Here is a 21,023-nt window from a genome sequence, read left to right as displayed (position 1 = left end):
AAGCAGGAGCCCATCGCCGTACCTGAGACCTGTCGGAAGAGATCTCCCTGCAACAAAAAAAGGTTATTAAAAAGACAGTACTCAATCAATTCCAATAACATTCTATTGTGCATAGCATATTTCAACTGTCGTTTACCCAGGAAGTATCCCATTGCCCTCAGGCCTTGGTTATGGTCTATACTTGTGTAAAGACTTGTGATGTCGAGTGTAATCAAACAGGAAGTGGATTGCCAGTCCAATGTTTCAATACGTTCAATGAAGTCAGTAGTATCTCGGATATATGATTTTAGTCCCAGAACTGCTTCAAATAAAAATTGGTCCAAGTATCTAGAAAGATTTTCAGTAAGACTACCCATGGAGGAAATGATGGGTCATCCCGGTGGTTGGATCTTGCTTTTATGTACCTTTGGCAGGTAATAAAAGGTAGGTAGGATAGGATTGGTTGTCTTCAAGAACAGATATTCGTCAAAGTCAAGCATTTGCTTATCGTGCCATTTTTTCAGTAATGCATACCATTCGTCAATGCTTTCATTATACCTGGATCGTGTGGTTAGCTCACAGCAGGTATGATCTCCCAATGGCCGCATAGACTCTCCAACATAGTGTTCTCTGGAAAGTAAAACCACGTTGCCTCCTTTATCCGAAGGTTTGCAAATGAAGGAAGTGTCATCGGATAAACTCTTCACAGCTGATCTTTGTGCCTTTGTGAGGTTATCTCGTTGCTTGGTTAATTGCCTCTTCCCTCTAAATTTTATCAAATCCTTGATAATCAGATCGGAGAAAGTGTCAATGGCCATCTGATGCTTCATCATTTGCAAACCTTCACAAATCCAATTGAGTGGAAGAATTCTATTTGCTAAATTTAAACATGTAATCTGAGTTTCATTAAAACTATATGGAAAGCATAAAGTGTGTAATGTTTTTCTAAGGTGCCAACATATAGTTTATACACAAAGCTCCAGCTTACAGTTTTTCTCATTCAAATGAAACTATGCAGTAACTTCAAAGTGCAGGACAAAGTGAATGACATTCTATTAAAGTGCTAGTTTGATATCACTCGTATAATGTATATTGCCCAGGAAGAAAAGTAATTGTTGTACAATGCAAAGGTTTAAGGTAGGTTTGAAGTGCCTTGTGGTATCTTCAAAAGTTGACTCTAATCTCTATAAAGTGCTAGTGATTGTATACTATATTATGTAGAATAAAGATAGCTGATCTTGAAGATTTAAAAGTGCATTGTGCCACTTTTTAAGACAAATTTTATTTATTGAAAAGCATTCGTAAAGTGCATAGTACATAGCCAGTCATTATTGCACAATGTAAATGTATAAGCCAGATTTAAATTGCCTTGTGCTATCTGAAAAAGTTGACTCACTCCATTCTTTATAAAGTGCTAATAATTGTAAACTGTGTTATATAATTTAAAGATAGCAAATTCAAAAGATTTTAAAGTGCATTGTGCAATTTTTCAAGACTTTTTCTAAATGTATATATTTTTCATGATTGTGTTACATTTTATTTATATATATATATATATATATTTATTTCAGTACATATATGTATGGTTAAAGTAACATTGTAGTTAGAGGAAATGTTCAGTAACAACATAACTTTTTAAACACATAGAATTTGACCAGTTATAGTTATAATTACCTCAAGTAACTATAAGTCGCACCTTAAGATTACTATAACTCGCACCCTCCCCATGCACAATTTTCTTATCAATATCTTCATTGCAAATATTGCAGTGATATTATCAATGATGGCATAGAAGATGTCATGAGTGACGTAATATGTGGAGTAATTAGCCGTGCATGGTGAGGGAGTGAGTTATAGTTACCTTACGGCACGAGTTATAGTTACTTGAGATAACTGTAACTCAAAACGGTGAATTTATGTGGTTTTTAGAGTATCTAATGTTACATTGTTACTGAACATTTCACCTAACTATAAAGGATTTTTAACCAGTGTGTTTTTTTAGAGAATTTCTAGGGTATTTTTTTTAATGTAAAATAATATTTTATCATCATGCATAAATCCAACCCCTGCCATTCACTGCCTTTGACTGCACATCGGGGGTTACCTGCAGGCTATGGTCTGTGGCCAGGCCCTGCAGTAGACCCCCCTACATGCAGGGCCATGCACATCAGGGTTGGCTGCAGGTGCTGGTCTGGGGCCAGGACCTGCAGTCAATATTCCACAAGCAGCCAACCCCGCCCTGCATATGGCCTTTGGCCATGAACATTGGGGGTTTGCCGCATAGCCTGGCCTGCTGTCAGACCCTGTGGCCAACTTCACGGTGTGCGGGCCTTCAGCCTTGCGTCGCAGGGTTTGGCCACAGCCGACCTACTGCAGTCAACCCCCTGCAGCCAGCCTACCCCACACCTCTCACAGCCTTTACCTGTCCATGGTGGGGAGGTTGAGCCTTTTCCAAGCAGCGTAAGATTGCTTTTGGGGCAAGGACACCCTTTCCCCTGGGCCCAAATATAATATAAAAGGGGAGGAGGCCACATGATGTCCCCCTCCTCGAACCTTATTAGCCCCAGGGGGTCCCGTTCTTCCAGGGACATTTAAATTGAAAGGGAATGGGGGCTGCATGGCTCCCCTTCCCGAGCTTCATTAGGCCATGGGAACAACATCCACCAGGACCCTATGTACTTTAAATGGAAGGGGGCGATATGGTCCCCCCCCACAGAGGTTATTAAGCTGTAAGGATCCCAACCCCAGGACCGTATTTTTTTGGGGGGGGAGGTGGGGCTGAGGGTCCCCCTTCCTGAACCTCATATGGCCCTGGGGACCCCATCCCCCAGGGGCGTATTTCTTTTAAAGGGGAGAGGCGCTGTGTGGCTCCCCATCCACCAGCCTCAGTGGGCCCTGGAGACCCCATTCCCCAAGGCCTTATCTATTTTCGAGGGGATGGTGGCCCTGGATCCCCTCACAGTCCCCACTGATTATACAATGGGTGTCCTGGGTGAGCACCAAGGCAGCCACCTATTATAAGGAGGGTCCCCAGGGTCATAGAAGACCAGGGTTTGTCAGTGGCTGATCATTGCAAGTCTAACAATCTCACTTAGCACAAATGCAACTTTAACAACCTCCTTGTCCTCAGACAAAAAACACCTATTTTAAATGTTATTGGCCCACCTCTGTCCATAAGCATTTCTTGCAAGGGCTCAAAGTGATTCACTTATATAGTGCAGCTATACAAAACCAATGAAATGAAATACATATTATTTTTCTGCTTCTTTTAATTGTAATTTTATTGCCACCTTATGTGTAGTGCCCACAGTGCCTCTCAGGTCAGAGCTCGGATATGGTGAGGCGAAGGATAGGCATGCGGAGGGAACCACATTTTAGATTCAACATTTACAGTAGGGATGTGTCCGATTCACAAACGGCCTTTGCACTCATGGTGTAGGCCCCGCATCCATGACTTGGGGCCCACACTCATGCGGGACCTCCCCAATGAGAATCTGCACTGGAAACATCCCGCCACGATTCCCATTCACAATCCCAAACTGTAAATCGGTCACAGGTTACCCAATCGCAATTTGGGCTTTGTGTATCAGAAAAGGCATTTTTGCTCGCACGAACAGGCTGATTCTGTAAGTCGGGCCATTTGCAAAATCAAAAAGATTTCTTACATCTAGCCCTAAAAACTCCAAAATTGCCCAAACACAGACAATGAAAACCACTACATCTTACAATTCACACGAAAGAAACCAACAATACCTTCCCTTTGTTCAACCACCCAATGCAGCATGTTGGCCGGATTTTACCTTATCTGCAATGTTGGACTAATTCTCCTAATTATGTCCTACGGATGCAGTGGTTTCCTGCTCTTCCCACTTGCTGATGTGGTTGCAAGCGTAGATTATTATTCCGATGCAGCAGAGATATTTCTGCAGTATGCTGGTGGCTACCTGGAACCAGGAATTTGGAGTTGGCAGTTGCCGGCCCATGGTTGCTCGCTCCTATGCTGGCCAATGCTGTGATACTTCTTTTAAGGAATAGGGCATCCATGAACGGCTTATGAACTGTGTCGTTTTGCAGAGAGCTATGCACTGAATCATGCTGTGATTTCATTTGCAACATCACAATGTGCTAGCACTGCCAACTGACTATTGCTTATGCAATAGTGTATGCTATGATCTTATGGTGTGAAGAGAGACGTGGGATTTAGAAGATTGAAAGGTGTTCAACCTTGTTTCAATATACCGTTTACAGCCGTGGTTGGTTTTTCTTCTATATCAGCAAGACATTCAAGTAGTTTTGAGTTCACAGTGCACTTGCTTTGAGGCAAAAGCTGGGTCATGAAAGCTCTGACTAGAAGTCAAAAGCCCGATTTCAAAGTATTGAGCTGCAAAGGGCGTGTAACCATTGCAGAGTCTTTGGTTTAAAGAAGCTTAAATTCACTGAATCGCCACAGAGGAAGAGGCAGTCCTGAGCAAAGAGTAAAACTCCGAGTCTTGGCTGGTCACAGCAGAATCGATCTAGGGTGCAGGCAGCTCAGACAATACTAGACTGCGCTTTGAAAGGAGAACGCTACTAAACTTATTGAGCCACAAGCGTGTTACAGCTAGGGCGTAGCAGCCCTTCCTTTCCATCATGTGTTTAGTGTGAAAGTTTTTTTAAGTATTAGCTGGTCCCAAATGTGTACTCAATGGGCAATTTAAGTAAGCAAGTGTCTAATATTGGAATGACCTAGAGTTGAGTCTAGGTCGGATATTTATTACATCTGGGAACAACTGCATGTGTACAGGGTAACTGGAATCTAAATTCATCAAGTATTGTCCCCAGACCCCGTTAAATGTAGGCTTCAAATTGGGTTATGATTACATTTTCCAATCAAACATTACGAATTAAATGTCTTATTGGATTTTACTTGGCTGAAGATATATAGTGATTCAGATACACATGGCTTGGAAAAGATATGGGGGCATATGTATTAACTGATTTTTTACGCGCAAACGCTGTGAATCGCAAAAAACAGCGTTTGCGATTAAAAATGTGCAATTTCAGATGTATGAGGCACAATCGCATCGCAAAGTAAGAAATAGCAAAAATAGCGATTTCTTGCGTTGCGAAAAAATAAAATCTGCAAATATCCTTGTGATTTCCTAATTAGCGATTTTCTCAGTTAGCGAAAGTCGCAAAAAGGAAATCGCAATTTAAGAAATCGCAAGGAAATGTAACAAACATTTGCAAATTGTGAGTTTGCCAAATTCGCAAATTAAGAAATCCCAATTACCACCAAGTGCATGCAGGTGGTGACCAGGTACAAGGTTCTTAAAGCAGCCCACAATGCAACTGAAACTTCCACAATGGCAGCACTATATGTGATAGCCAGGAGGCTGCGTATTCGGGTTCTTGCACAGAGGAGAATGAGACAGGAACGTATCTTCAGGCTGCGCATCACTCTGTTCCAGCAGACTGAAGAGGACATCCATGACAAGTACAGGCTGCACCCACAGACCATCTTGGACATGATTGAGGAGCTAAAACCCTTTTTGGAACACCCAACACACAGGACCCAAACAATTCCCACACATGTGCAGGTCCTGTGCTCACTGCACCTCCTGGCCTCAGGGGGTTTTCAAGGTGTCATAGCAGAGGTTGGCGAGGTGTCACAGAGTGCCCTGACGCGCTTTTTCCATGGCTTTCTAGATGCAATGCTACAGAGGCTATCACATCATATATACTTCCCCAGCACCCATCAGGTATTACAGCAAACCAAACTTGACTTTTACCAGATTGCACGTTTTCTCTACGTCATTGGCTGCATTGATGGGACCCATGTGGCCATCACACCCCCAGCAGCAACTGAATATGTCTACAGTAACCGTAAATGCTACAATTGCCTGAATGTACAGATTGTGTGCAATTCTAAGTATATCATCAATGACATTGTACCAAAATACCCTGGGTGTACACACGACTCTTTCATCTTTAGACATAGTGGGATACACAGACGTCTGAGTGCTGGAGAGTTTGGAGAGGGATACCTGCTAGGTCAATGAATGGCACACATCCACTACATCTCCTGGGGGGGGACATTGACTTACCTATTGTTTCTATCCCTGCAGGTGACAGTGCCTATGCAGTGCGGGACTTCATCCTGACCCCGTACATGGATCCAGCCAATGTAAGAGAGAGGAGATACAACAGGGCACACAGATCTATGCGCTGCGTCTTAGAGCGTACGTTTGGAATCCTAAAGAGCTGGTTCAGGTGCCTGCATAAAAGTGGAGGAGCACTGCAATACAGCCCTGAGACATGCTGTAAAATCGTGGCAAGCTGCGCAATGCTCCATAACATGGCTATGAGGAAAGGCACCACAATTGATGTGACCGACACAGACATATTGGATGACAATTGCCCACCTCCCCCTGGCAGGGCAGCAGCAGGAGTTGGGGCAGCTGCCAGACGTCAGAGAGGGACTGGGATTACACACAACTACTTCTAGGTAAGAAAATATGATAATGAGCGAAAATGATGTTTGAAATCTGTGATGTGTTTATTCACACTTCACAAATATTAACTGTTGCTGTACCCAGCACATGTTATGCACACAGTGCAGGTACTATCCTAGAAAGTGTACAATCTGTATTGTTGGGTTGAATCACTCATTGCCACAAATGTATCAATGTGCAGGTCACCTCCTCCGGTGACGGATTGGTGCTGGTCGGTCCCCAGCCTGAGTGCCCTCCGTTGGGTGCCTAGGTACTGCACCCTGTCTGCCACTGCAACATCTTGCTTCAGGCAATGTAGGTGTGTTGCTACTCCTACTTGAGGTCTCTTCACTCTCCCCAGAGACCATGAGTGTGCAGCCACCTGAGTTGGTGGTTTGCATTTGCTCCACTGCACTGGTGACCTGTTCCAGCCCTCTTCCAATGTCCTGACAGCAGAGTGAAATTTGCACCTGCATTGTAATGCTGCGACGGGTGAAGTTGCTGGTTGTGGTGCAGAGGCGGTTCACCACCTTTGTGTAGTTGTGAAGCCGTGCGTGGGCACGTTAGGCAGCCCTGTCCCTGGTGTCTTGGTTTTATTTCAGTGTGTCACAGAGGTCACGTATAGCACCTGCCATGGCCATGATGCCTTCCCCCATGTAGCGCTGATTCCTGTTGAGGGTGCTCAGCTGTCTATTAATGGAGCTAATGACGCGCAATGATTTCTGTTGCAGGTGCAGTAGTTGAAGCATGTTGTTTTCCAGACCTGCAAATACTGTATGCTCCTCATCGGTGGCAGTGCTGCTCCTGGGCCTAGACCTCGGTGTTTCCATTGTTGCCACACTGATTTGTGGTGTTTCCTGTCTACGGATGTGTGACACGCCCTGCCTTGCCTCTCTGTCCTCACTCGCATTCCCTGTGGCGTCTAAGTCATCCTCTAATTGAGGCAGTGGGGGCACATGTGTGAGCTTCCTGCGCATGATGGTTGTGTGCTGTGACTCTTCACTGGAGTTCCCATCATCAGACTGGTCCAAATGAATTTGTAAATCATCTCCCTCTGCACTGTCATCAAGTGCCCTAGATTGTGCTGTGGAGGTAAAGGGGGGACACATGAGTTTCTGTCATTGTCTGCATTTTGCACTCAATAAAGTTTCAAGGTTTTGTGTTGTCTAACTTCTGACACTGTCTTATTCCCTTATCACTAACCCACATTTTGCAAATGATTTCCTATGTGTCATGGACACACTATCCTACATCCAACTACAACTCCCATGATGCATTGCTGTGTGTGCTGTAAGAAGTGGACTGGAGTGACATGTGTTGTTTCTATTTTGCGCATTCTAGACAGTGTGCATGGGATGGGGATGTGTGCAGATGTGTTTGCCATGCATCTTACCTTCGCTGCTGGATTCAGGGTCGGAGCTGTTGATGTCAGCCATACCACGTACACTCTCAGGCAGTAGGGTGGACTCCACAAGCTCTTCATGGGGTGTTGGCTCTGCTGCTGTGGATGTTCCTCCTCCGGTCTTGTTTGACTCCTTAAGTCTGGCTGCCACCCTCTTCCTAGACCTTTGCCGCATATCGTACCACCTCTAGCGCAGTTCTTCAGCAGTGCGATGAGTCACACCCACAGCATTGACTTTCTCTTGTATTTCCAACCAAATTTTTCTTTTCCTTGCTTCTGGGACTTTCAATGCCTTTTTCCCAAAGAGGAGCTCATGGCTGCAGACCTTCTCCTCTATCAGCACCTCCTGCTCTTTGTCAGAGAATTTATGCTTTCTCTTCCTCTTTTCACCCTCCGTGCCCTCATGTGGCCTCTGGGACTCCATTGGGGTTCTTTCTGCTCAGGCAAATAGGTGCTGCAAATCACTTCCACTTCCTAGTTGTGATGTCATCAAGCTGCACCTGTATTGCAGATTCACGATTTTGCGATTTCTTAATTTGCAAATTTTGCAATTATGGAATCGCAAATCAAGTTTCGGAGAATTTTTTGTGATGTTTAAGAAATCGCTAAACATTAGCGATTTTTTAAATACATCCCTTTTGCGAATATAAAACTGCAAAAAATCTCGCAATTTGAGTTTCACAAAACGGGATATTGATACATATGCCCCCTGGAGCCTAAACTATGCAATATAATTTTAGCAGTGGTATGGTCAATACGAGCTTCACTACTACGTTCTATATCAGTAATAAAGCAAAAAGAATAGAATTTAAGGCCCTGACTCTGGCCTATCGTGCACTTAAGGGAAATTGTCCCAGCTATCTTAAACTAAGACTCTGCTGCTATAGGCAGAATCGTTCTCTGCGGTCAAACTGTCAGAATCTGCTCTGTGTTCCACGCTTTGCGAAAGCCTGTTTGGGAGGTAGGGCATTCTCCGCTAGAACAGCTAAAATGTGGAATACCTTGCCTGGGTACCTCCGCCATGCAACCACAGAGACCTGTTTTAGGAAAGCACTAAAGACATGGGTTTTTAGCAATAATTAGGTCTGGCCCCAGCTCCCGATATTACCCTAAATGCGTTACTTGCTACTAGAGCGCTGGGACACCTCTGTCTTGTTGTAGCTGTTTGCGCTATATAAACTTCAGTATTATTATTATTATTATTATTATTATTATTATTATTATTATTATTACTAGAACTCATCAGAGCAAATAAGGCATTATCCCGGTGTGACACATATAGGGACTGGACTCAGCAGCTCTTCTGAGTACATGTAATGACACACTATTCAACATCCCCATTTCAAACTTGGGGATGGGTGCCATAGGGCTCAAATTGCCCCTGGCCCTCACCTAAAAGCTGACTGCAGAGGGACTCATAGGCTTGCTGCTCCGTAAACCTCTGTTGCAGAACACTTTGTATTCAGCACTCCCCTTCTGATTGTCTGTTTACCTGAAAGCGTATGTCCCCTTTTTAGGTCTGGCATAACAGTATAGCTGTTGCTATATCTCATGTGATCACCAAAGAATAGTTTTAATAGGCAATGGCGAAAGAAAAGCTTAGGCTACAGGGTTTGATTGAGAAGAAGTGATCTTCCTCTCTGCATGTTTTGATTGAGCACACACCTTTAGATTTTATTGCACTGTGTCCTTTATTGAAAGCTTATTTTCAGGACACTGGCCCTGAGTGGGTTGTCGTTTCAAGCCAATGATTAAGACTAATTTTATCTTGAAATGCTAGAACAAAGGCAGTAGGTCTGACTCAGTTATTGTGCAACCCATATGGCAAAGGGAATAGGACTTGAAGAGTGGAATATTAATGTGTCTTGATGAAGCCTCTATAATAGAATTTCCTTACATGGAATCTCAAAGATTACTATAGTAAGCACGAGTTTTGGTATGTGGTCTCTCCATTGACAAACCCTAAGGGTTGAAGATTTGCATAGTGATATTCCTTATTAAAGATGTACATTGATTTTTTTTCAAATGTAATTTTATAAATATTTCTCATTTTGTTATTATGTTCTTGGTGGTTTCCTTGTGGGAGATCCTGGCCCTCATGAAGTAGGCATTGATTGGTTATGGTGACAAATCAATGGTAAAGGCTATAGGCTTTAATATTTTATTGGGAAAAGTTGTGTCTGATGCCATAGGTCCGACTTGTTTATTATGAAAACTTTCCACAAAGGCCGTACCTGACTTATTTATTGGAAAAACCATGTGTGAAAATCAATAGGCATTTAAGGGAGGATTGTTATGACATTGTCTTAAAGTCTGTTATGGAATCAGAAAATATTGTTAAATGGAATCCCAAGGGTTTGGTATTTGATAATTTCTTTGCTGAACCCTGTGATTAGACAATTTACCCAATGATAAACCCTTGTAGGCTCTCCTATGGATGTTGTATATTGTTTTGTCAACTATAATTTTGTACATATCTGCAATTTTGTGCCAGTATGTCTGAATATTGTCTTGTAGGAAAGCTTAAACTCAATACAATAAGCTCAGGTTGGTTTATTAACAAGTCAATGATAAGGGCAATAGGACTGATTGCTTCATTTGGAAACGATATATCAGATGGCACAAGCAATTCCTGTTTATTTTGAAAGGTTATGACAAAGGTAATAGACAATAGGGCTGCTACATTTGATTTAAAATGCATATGTTAAAACCAAAAAACCTTTAAGAGTGGATTGTTATTGCACTATGTGCACAAAATGCAAAATATCACTCCAAGATTTCCGCTTATAGCTATACTTAGTTTTTTACATAATTGTTATTGCAAGCATATGTTCACTTCATATCAGATAAAGTAGTGTATCTTTTTTGCTACTTTTATTCTTTTAATTTATCATGCATATGTTTGTGGAGTTTGTGTTTTTTGTTTTATTTGGACATGTCAGTATGTATTTGTCAGAATGTGTCAATGAGTAGATGAAAGGATGCATGAGCGTAAGGAAACATGATAGGGTGTATGGATGATGGGTGATTCAGAGCCTAACCTCGCCAGTGACTGAAGAGGCACTTTCACACACTTTTACATGTACGCCAAGTCTGAAGCTATGCCAAAGCTTTTTATAATATTGTTCAGAGTAAAGAGATGCCCAGGCACGGATCAATATATGGAACAAACCGGGAGTTTAGAAATCTATGTGTATTATGTACAGTTATTCTTCATTTCTTTCAGCTAGGACAGCAGCATCATTGCCATTATATCATCAAGTTAAGGACAGAAAAAGTATAACACAGTTTGTCCTCAGAAGACATTGCAGGAAGTAGTGCCACTCTGCCATGAGCCATGATGTTATCAAGTACTATTGAAAACTGGCATGCTAATGAACTGTGATAGACAGAAGACAGAATAAAAAAATACTACAACCAGGAAAAGCTACAAGAATACTTAATTTAAAATTTTCAAGAGTTAGATGTCTAAATTATAGGGGATGCAATAATGTCCAATTGAGGAACAAGCAACAACAACACGCTATCAAACCCTAAACCTACACCTAAGCGACAACTGAGGCTCTAGCAAGTTTAGGCGAAAGACGGGGTCAGCAGTTTTGTTTTTGTTCTAATCACAAATGTAAATTGTTTCTCTTTATCCGTAAGGCTACTTGCTTTTATGTATTTTCAGAAACACAATTCAATAATGTTGATTTGCAGAACAGCTTCAATTCAGGGAGGGTTCTTCGTTCTGACTGTTCTCAGCTGATAAGTGAATACACATGCCGAGTACTATGCCATATTTAGCTGCCTAGGGTGATGGTGGGAAAATTAAATATACAGGTAATAATTTGCAGATATGATTTCCACTGTATCTTTATGCAGGTTACCACTGCTTGCAAGACATACCATACACAAAGGATATTGCTAAGCTATACTTAATTACCAAAAGCTAGCTTTCTTGGTGATATACTTACTAGCCTCAATCCACAGAGATTGGACTCTATTGTAGTTTTTTAAGTTTAAATATGTCTTAATGTTAGAGTTATTACAATAGCAAGCAAAGCTAATCTTTTATGAACATCTTAATAAAAAAACGTGAACTTAAAAAAAGACAGCAAGGCCTTGTTTGTTCTCAAAGGCACCCACTTTCCTGAAAATGAAGTCGTTTTGAGTCCTTGCTATTGTACACCCCTTATGTTAGAATATGGACGGTTAGCACTTATTGGAAACATCACTCATTTGTAACCGTGTTTTTGCAGTTTCATAAAGTGCGAACTTGGGGGCATATTATCAACAACTAGCGATATTTATCACTAAAGAAGCTTAGCGACATTTTTTTATCGCCAAGCATTGCCGGATTTTATTGCAGAGATAACGTGCTATTAGCAACGTTTATCTCCAATGTGATAAAATATCCGGCGATAGCGGCGAAATGCGTGAAGATCCCTGGAAAACCAGCGATATTCACGCATCATCGCCAATAGGGTCTTAACCTGAATATCCACCTCCCATTGGATATACAGGTTAAGAACTGGTCTGATTGCACAAGAGTGACCCCGCACCCTTCAAATATTATTACAATGTTTGTACATTTACAACAGTGTTAACCATAGATTTCAATAATCCTCCTGAACGTTCTCTCAAGAATTTCAGAGTCAAGTTCTTCAAAAAAGAGTTCTTTATTCTTAGATGATGATTGAGTCAATAGCCAACGCGTTTCGTCCGTGACCGGACTTCTTCAGGGCTATATAAAAAAATACAAAACATAAAATATATATATATATAAATATATATAAACTATTTACAAACATTCTTTGCACATATCAACGCATCTGTATACATACAGAAGAAAAAACAGATTAGAATCCTAACACAATTCATACAAATCAAAGATAAGCATTACACGCCTATTCAAAGGAGAACAAACTGAGAAACTGATGTGACAATCATTAAGGCAGTTATGCAAAATATACAGCAAGTATCTAGCAGTTTTGCTTCCCGAACATATTTACATCTTTTTTGATAAAGAATTATCTTGTTAACTCGAGTGTAATTATGTGTATTGCATGCTAAGCAGGTTCCTTGTCAAGTTTCTTCTTTTTTTAAGATATAACTTCTTGTTATTCTTCACACATGAAAAATCAGGTGATCTGAAAATAAAACAGTATATGTTCGACATTCCAATTTATAACACTTAAAATCAATATATCTTGCAGTTTGGTTCAAAGCCAAAGATTAATGCTTTCACCATCCGTGACCATTTAACACCCACCTATATCATACAATGTATATTGTTCATTAGTACCAAGTGTATATCAAATGGTTAAATGAAAAAACATGAGATTAAGATCGCAATTGAAGGAATTCACTTCTCCTCTCTAGGTCTAATCAAAAACCTTTGGATTGTTGAAGGCCCTTTATTTATTTGATTGACATTTCTATGCGAACAATTGAGATATTTCACGTTACGGAATTTATATAACTGGCCCATCTGTTTCCATTACTTACTTAATAGAACGAAAATAGTCATGGTTCCATGATATTGATGGCTCCAATTTTAAAGGATCTTGGAGAGTAAAGGCCTAAAAAAGGGGAATGGAGAAAGAAAACCACTTGCTGGATATATATTTAGCATATGGGGATCAATGCACTTAATCTGCAAGCGATATTTTAAGCCTATATGATGTTGTCAGGCATATCCACCCAAATGACAGCTAACTCGACGTGTGAGCAATTATTCATATCATGTCTATACACAACAATAAGGGTGTTGAAACATCCCCCGTTTTCACCATTGAGTAGCACACCTTTATACTCCAAAGATACAGATCTAACTCGCAAAACACAGCATATATATTGCGTGTTCAGTCTGACTTATAATAAAAAAACGCATTGTGTAAATAGCGTTTAATAGAAAACACTACTGATTCTGGGGGTAATCGAATCAGCATCCTATTAGGGTAAGGTCTGTATTCAAAGCTCACATAGTGCGAGATCCCGTAACCACGATGTGCCTCTTTGTAGAGCATTGGCGGCCATCTTGGCCTAGTAAAGAAACATATATGTGTAAAACACACGTTATCTAAGCTAATATAAAGGTAAACAAGTATACAAGGCTCCTTAATCATAAGACATAGATCTATTTCTAACGAGTGCTCTCTACAAAAGAATATCAGCAAAACATTTCAAATCAGTCATGGCATGTCTATGCACAACAATTCTGAGAGTTGAAACATCCTCAGTTTTCACAATTCGTAGGAATATGTTTCTGCTCCAAAGATACAGATCTAACCCACAAGACACGCAATTGCGCGTTCACTCCAATTTTTAATCAACAACGTACATTATGTGGATTGCGTCTTAATCACAAACTAATAACTCTGGAGGTAATCAAGTAGACATTCTACGGGGGTATGATCTATTTCTAACGCTCACAGCTTTCAAAACCCCTAACAACGATATGCCTCTTTCTAAAACAAATTCGGCGGCCATCTTAGCCTAGTCAAATAGATACACGCGTAGAAACCAAGTGTCGTCTATGCTACTGTAAAGTTTACCAAGTACATAGGGCTCCTTGAACTAGGACATGGCTCTATCTAACGAGTACTCACCGCGAAGAGTATCGGCATGTAGTAAGGCGTGTGGTCATCTGGTTCAAGAAAAGCATCTTGAACCATGTGTTTATATACCTTGCTGGTCAGATGTTAACAGCTAATTAACTAAGTAAATTGATAATTAACCTAATTTGGGTCGACTTTTGATGACGTGTGTGATCTACAGACAAAGACCGCCATCTTGGAACGGTCAGAAAAGATGAGGGTCTTGAGATAATCGAACTAGTAAAGCCGCAGTTAAGTTTTTTTAGGCAGAGTCACTGGTGCCGCTATTGCAGGCTAGTAAAGAGTATGCAATGATCAACACAGACCGCCATCTTAGAGTGGTCAAAAAGATGAGTGTTTTGTGACGAACGAACTCATCAAGCCTGTGGTGCAATGTTTAATACGGAATCTTAAGTACCACCATTATAGAATATTAAGAAGTATACCATGATCAATACGGACCGCCATTTTAGAGTGGCCAGAGAGACGAGTGTCTCGTAACGAACAAACTCCTCAAGACTGTGGTACATAATTTAAGACGGAATCACAAGTACCGATATTTTAAAATAGTGAAGAACAGGCAATGATCAATATAGATCGTATATCGGACAAACCTATGAGTCACAAGTTTTGACAGTGGCAGATGATAAAAAAAAAAAAAAAAACTTTGAAAGGCCCATTATTTTTGCATTGATGCTACCAGCAAGTGTCTATTCATTTATTGGCAGGTAACAGTAAACTTGCCAAAAATGTGTCACATAAACCAACTTTTAAGCCAATGATCACAATACTGAGTAATCATAAACCATCTTTCAATATTATGAGTCCTGAAGATAAATCATCCTACAGAAAGTGGTGAAACTCGTTATTGATATTTAAGCCATGGTCCACCGCTCTCAATCTGCAAATCCAACGTGCCTCTAGTTGTCTGAGATATGTTGTCCTATCTCCACCCCGAGTATTAACAGAGACACTATCAAGTGCATGAAACCTAATCTCTTTTTTCAGGGGATGGCACTCTAAAATATGTTTCAAAATCAGAACTGGTCTGAGCAGGCGTTAGTTTTCAGCGATATTCGCGCTTAGCGCACTTTTTTTGTATCGCTACGTCTGCCATGCTAATAGGCGATAGCGACGTTAGCGACTGCTTTCAGTCGCTAACTGGTTGGGTACGCCCACTTTGCATGTCATTAGCGATAAACATCGCTGATATGCAAAGCGGGCCCCAAACCGCTCGCTATCACCTAAAACCTGTCGCTAACTGATGTTAGCAACAGCTTGCTAATAGTGCGATTAAATTATCGCCGCCTTGGTAATATGCCCCTTGGATTTAGGAGCACTTTACAACAGTACCAGACTACCTGACAGATTTTATATGCCGTCGCTGTGCTCTTGTTTATTTTTCCGCTTTTAATATGTGTAAATTTAATTAAAACAAAACGATTTCACACATATTTACGTTCTGTTATGTTTAGAAGGTCAATAATTGGAATTATAGTTCACTTGCAGTAGTCCTCATCATCCTCATCATCATCAGCAGTTGTTTTTTGTGCTTACATCATTTCCTTTTTCAAATGTGAAAGAATATCATTGCAGATGGAGCAGTTAAAATTGCAAAACATCTATGCGATATTAGTTAGTGATCGTGTTAGTTAATATAATGTTGATGTTGTGTTAGTAGAGGACCCATAAATTAGGTGTACCCTCTTGATAAACCAGCCTGTATTTTTACGTCCAATTCGGTTTGGGGTAATTTTGCAAAAACTGGTGCCACTCGTTGTGATTGAGCCCTTTAGCCTCATGCAGATGAGTCTGTGAGCCAAGTTGCCCAGTGGAAAATGTCAGTTGAGACCTAGCATTTAGTGTTTGTAAAGGCACTGGTTTGTCTCTTCTCTTGCATATATGACATCCAACAAAGCCCTACCTTCCTTCATCTGTCGCTTTATAAATCCCATGTATGAAGTTTTAGAGCACACTTTTAAAGAGCCGCCATTTAGAACAGCTCTCCTGCTCTCGCTTCTTGCCGACACTTCCTGCACCAAGCATGGTCAGAGAGCACATATTCACATGCCTACTCATCTTGGAAATGGCTGCTGTGTGTTGTTGTCAGTATAGCTTTCAGGATAATTGATCCGTAGGGTTTAATTTGATTCCTATTTCAGTGATGCTACATACTGTCTAGGTGGCCATAAAAATAGCAAGTCGCTTGCCAAGGTGTAAAAGCTTTTCATGCCCACCAGTATTGATATTTCTGTAGTACATCAGGGATGCTAGCTTCCTTTAAAAAAAATTCCAATTTATTTTATGCTACAGATGACGTTATACCACTTTTCGCTGATGTATGTTCATGCTTTCATTGTTTTTACAGTCGGAGTCCCAAAATATTGCCCTGACCATTGCCAAGTATTCCCATAGCATAGAAGGGTGTTCTAGAGTTATGTTATACATCACTTATCGAGCTTGTCATCAGCTAATTCCGTATGCAAACAATAAGATATCATGCAAAGTGAGAGAGCTTTTAGATGAACTGATGGAAGCAACTGAAAATAAGAAAGGTTCTGAATGGTTCTTGAAAGGTAAGTTGTTCAGCATTAGATTGAAGCAAAAAGGGGATTACATTCCAAATCTCGCCCCCAAGAATAAAAAAACCGAAAGGCCTCCCTAGCAAGTTTTCTTTTTCCTATGATATCTAGGCAAGACATATTATGAGGCCTGCAAAGGATGGACTAGAACGGAGTTTTGGAACGTGTTCTGTGGAGGGAGTGCTTTGGGCATAAGAACATAATGTACCATGCACATCTTCACCTGGAGCCTCTGCAGGGCCCAGGTGAAGGATGCTTTGCACGGCTGGTTTAATACGAACTGTGCAGCTGCAGATTGTGCTCCGCAGTTTTTTCCCACAGCACGTTGGGTAGCCAGTATAGACATTCGTTGCATCGTCCAGTCAGGAGTTATATAGTCTCCTCTTGGCTGTGGCACATTGAGGGATTTTAAATATTTAAATTAGCATCTGAGAATGTGAAATTAGAACCAACAACTCATAACCCATTTTGTAATCTGAGAAATGAACGTAACATCTGTATCCACTATGATCCCAGGGTACCTTATATTGTTGGCAAATACCAAGTAAGTGCCTTGAGAGGCGGCCTAATAGTTGTGTGCCTGTGCATGTTTTGTGACGTGCAATCCTTGCCGACAAGCAACGTCTGGTGATTGTTTATGTGCAGGAAGGGACACCTTCCTGCACATAAACAATCATCCCCATGACGTAGGCATGCATCCTTGCACCATGGTGCAAGGGTTCCTGCGCCAGAGCATGGCAGCCAATTGTGCACCAGTGTAGGGGAGAGCAAAGGGATGCAACTTATTATTGTAAATATGTTGTATCCCTGTGCTTTGAAAGTGCCGCACTGTGGCGCAGACAAAGGGCTTGCGGTGCCGCGCTGCAGCACTTTCTTGTAAATGAGGCCCAAAGTTATTTGCATTAAATGATTTAGGTGCAGCATAGTATTGAGGAAAGGCCCTCGATATTATTAAATTCCAAGCAAAAAAATGACAACTGCAAACATGAAGCCTCTTAATTTAATTTGTTCCATCATTGGGTGGTAAACACCCGGTCATCCAACATAGGTCCAGGTGGGGAGGATTCTGGAGGAGAGGATTCAGTTCAGATTTGCCACTGATTACGAAAATAAATTTACTTTTGATTCATTGCATGCAAATCTCTTTCATGTAGACATCTTGATACTCTGGCATAGATCCTGCGCTCTTAGAGCTAAGGTGGACCCCTTGGTCTGAACTATTTATGAATGATCTGCCCCATTAATGCGTATTCCACCATGACTGCGTGATCTACCAGTGGGTTTTCTAAAGTACATGGATTAATCTGCCCTTGTAAAACCAACTAGGGTAGCTCTTCAGGGCTTATTGTGGGTTCTTCACCTTTACTGTCCCTCACACCATCTGTTTATTAAATGCAATAAAAAGTGATGGTGTCTGAGAAACGATTGGAGTCCTTAGCCCAGTACTGACTGCGCCTTCACTGTGCACAGGAGGGGCGTGGGCTGTGATAGCTCAGCAACTGCTGAGTAGCGGTTAAGGAGCAACATACCTCAAGCGCTGTTTCTGTCCTGTATGAGCATGGTGATAATGGAGAATTAAGGTGGTGCTTCACTTTTAACAAGCTACATGGTCAATTAACCCAAAATGACTCCCAGAGTGCAAAAATGAGAAACACAATTGCATGGGGGCGTATAGAATTGGGGTTGTGGGGGAGGGAGTGATTTTCAGTTTCCTGTGATTGATAATGAAACTGGATTGTATATCAATACAAGCAATGCCCATTTCGGTTAGTAAGGGATCACAAATGCAGTTGCGCTTATAAATAAGAAGAGTGATTTCTAATATCTTATAAACTGGTGAAGTCAAAACATAGCTTATCATTAGTTACAGATACTACACTATGGTGGCACTCAAAAGATGTGGCATATTGTAGTGCAGAAATTGTTGTGCACAAGTGGAGGCTGCAATGCTTTCACTAGGCCTGCAAATCCCAGAGACTCGTTAAAGTCGTGCAGTTTCCAGGTGAGCAGCAAAGGCAGTACAGAGGACTCACCAAAATAGAGCTGTGGAAGCTTTACATTGAATGGTGCCTCTCACAACTCTTAAAACAACTTGTTACTCTGGACTGAAGATGGGCAACAATCTTGAAACACGTGTCTGAAGAGACACAGCCATTGTTTGACAAGGCTCCCTTGAGCTGGTGAGCTCTGGTTGTTGCATCTGCACTCAGTGATAGACACAGAGACCTGAAAAGACTTTATGGTTTAAATCTATTATTAAGAATTTGGACAAACATAATCTGCAGTGTAAGGGCAGCACTATAGCTGTTGACACCGTCAAAGCATGCTATATCACATTTTTGCTGAATTAGGGCGGTGCCCACTGCAGTTAAAGAGATATGGCAAAACTGATAAAGGAAACTTACACTAACCACCCCTCCAAACGCCACCCCGTCCCTTGTCCACCGAGAGAAAAGAAGAAAATATAGGAGGAAGAATACATAGCTCATATGTGATGTTGCAAGTCCAGATGTCATGGTTCCGTTGGCCAATGATCAGAGAGTCGCAAAAGGCAGAGATACCTAGGGCAGGTGACCTCCAGTAATTCGGAGGAAAGGAGTGACAAGTATCGCTGAAATAATTCGTTAAAGGTGGATCCCTTCCCCATCATGGTCAAAGAGAGCTTCTCCATAACCAACACGTGCCATAATCGATATAGACAGCCTGTAAAGGTGGGAATCTGGGGGGTGCGCCAGTGCGTCAGAATGTTTTGAACCGCTGATCCCAGCGCTATGGCAATCAGCCGGCCTCTGCGAGATTTTAGTGGGTGCGTCAGCGGATTTGGAAGGCCCAGAAGGACATATGCAGGGAAGCGTGAGATCTGCGTGTCAAAATGTGTGTCCACTTCCGCAAGGATCTGGTCCCAGTAAGATTGAAGATGTGTGCATTACCATAACAAGTGTACAAGAGTGCCCCGCTCTCCGCAACCCCCAAAAAGCAGTCTGCCTCTTGGGAGGGATCCATAGAGTACAAACGTTCGGGGTGTAGTACCAATAAGTAGCCAGTTTAGTGAAAGTCTCGGTCAGGCCCGAATGATATACGTTATGTTATGGTATGTTAATTAAAATTTATAAAGCGCACATACGCCCATGGGCTTCTTGGCGCTGGGAAAGAGATTAATAACACAACAAGGAAAATACCAATAACAATCACTACTCAAGATATGCCTGTGTGAAAAGCAGGGTTTTGTAGGCCCGTCGGAAAGTAAGGAGGTCCCTACTCTGTCTAAGAGTCAGAGGCAAAGAATTCCACAAGGAGGCTGCCAAGAAGTGGAAACAACTGCCTCCCTGTCGCTTTCTCCTAAACCGGGGTACCTCCAGTAAATCTTTATGGGCTGATCGCAAACTACGCGAGGGGATGTATCTCCCTATCAACTGCCTTATAAACAGTGGGCCCTTGCCTTGTAAGGCCTTGAAAATAATACACCCTGCTTTAAAAGCCGCTCTCTGGGCCACAGGTAGCCAGTGTAGTTTCTCAAGTCCTGTTTTGATAGATTCCCATTTGGGTACCTTACAGATCAGCCTGGCAGCTTGATTCTGGAGATATTGCAATCTTCTAAGTTGACCTGCAGGCAAACACAGGTATAGGCTGTTGGAAAAGTCAATATGGGAGAGAACTAGGGCAGTGACTACTTGGATCAAAGCTGAATGAGTAAGGAGGTGTGCAATTTTTTTTATTTTCCTTAATTGGAAAAAACCTGAGGAGACCACTGTTCCGGTCTGTGATTATAGGGAAAGATCCTCATTGATGGTCACTCCCAGACTCTTTACCGAGTGCGACTTTTTGGGAGGGAGGCCCATGTCTAAAGGCCAAAAGTGAGGGCCCCAACTAATCTCGCTTTTCCCAGGCAAGATCAGCTCGGTCTTTCCTGGGTTCAGTTTAAGATGGTTTGAGGACATCCACCTCTGAATGTGGGTCATAGTTGCCTGAAAATCCTCAACAGCATCGGGCGAATTTAATGTAA

This window comes from Lissotriton helveticus, chromosome 4_1 (genome assembly GCF_964261635.1).
Source record: "Lissotriton helveticus chromosome 4_1, aLisHel1.1, whole genome shotgun sequence".
NCBI lineage: Eukaryota > Metazoa > Chordata > Amphibia > Caudata > Salamandridae > Lissotriton > Lissotriton helveticus.
This window is presented reverse-complemented; position numbering follows the sequence as displayed.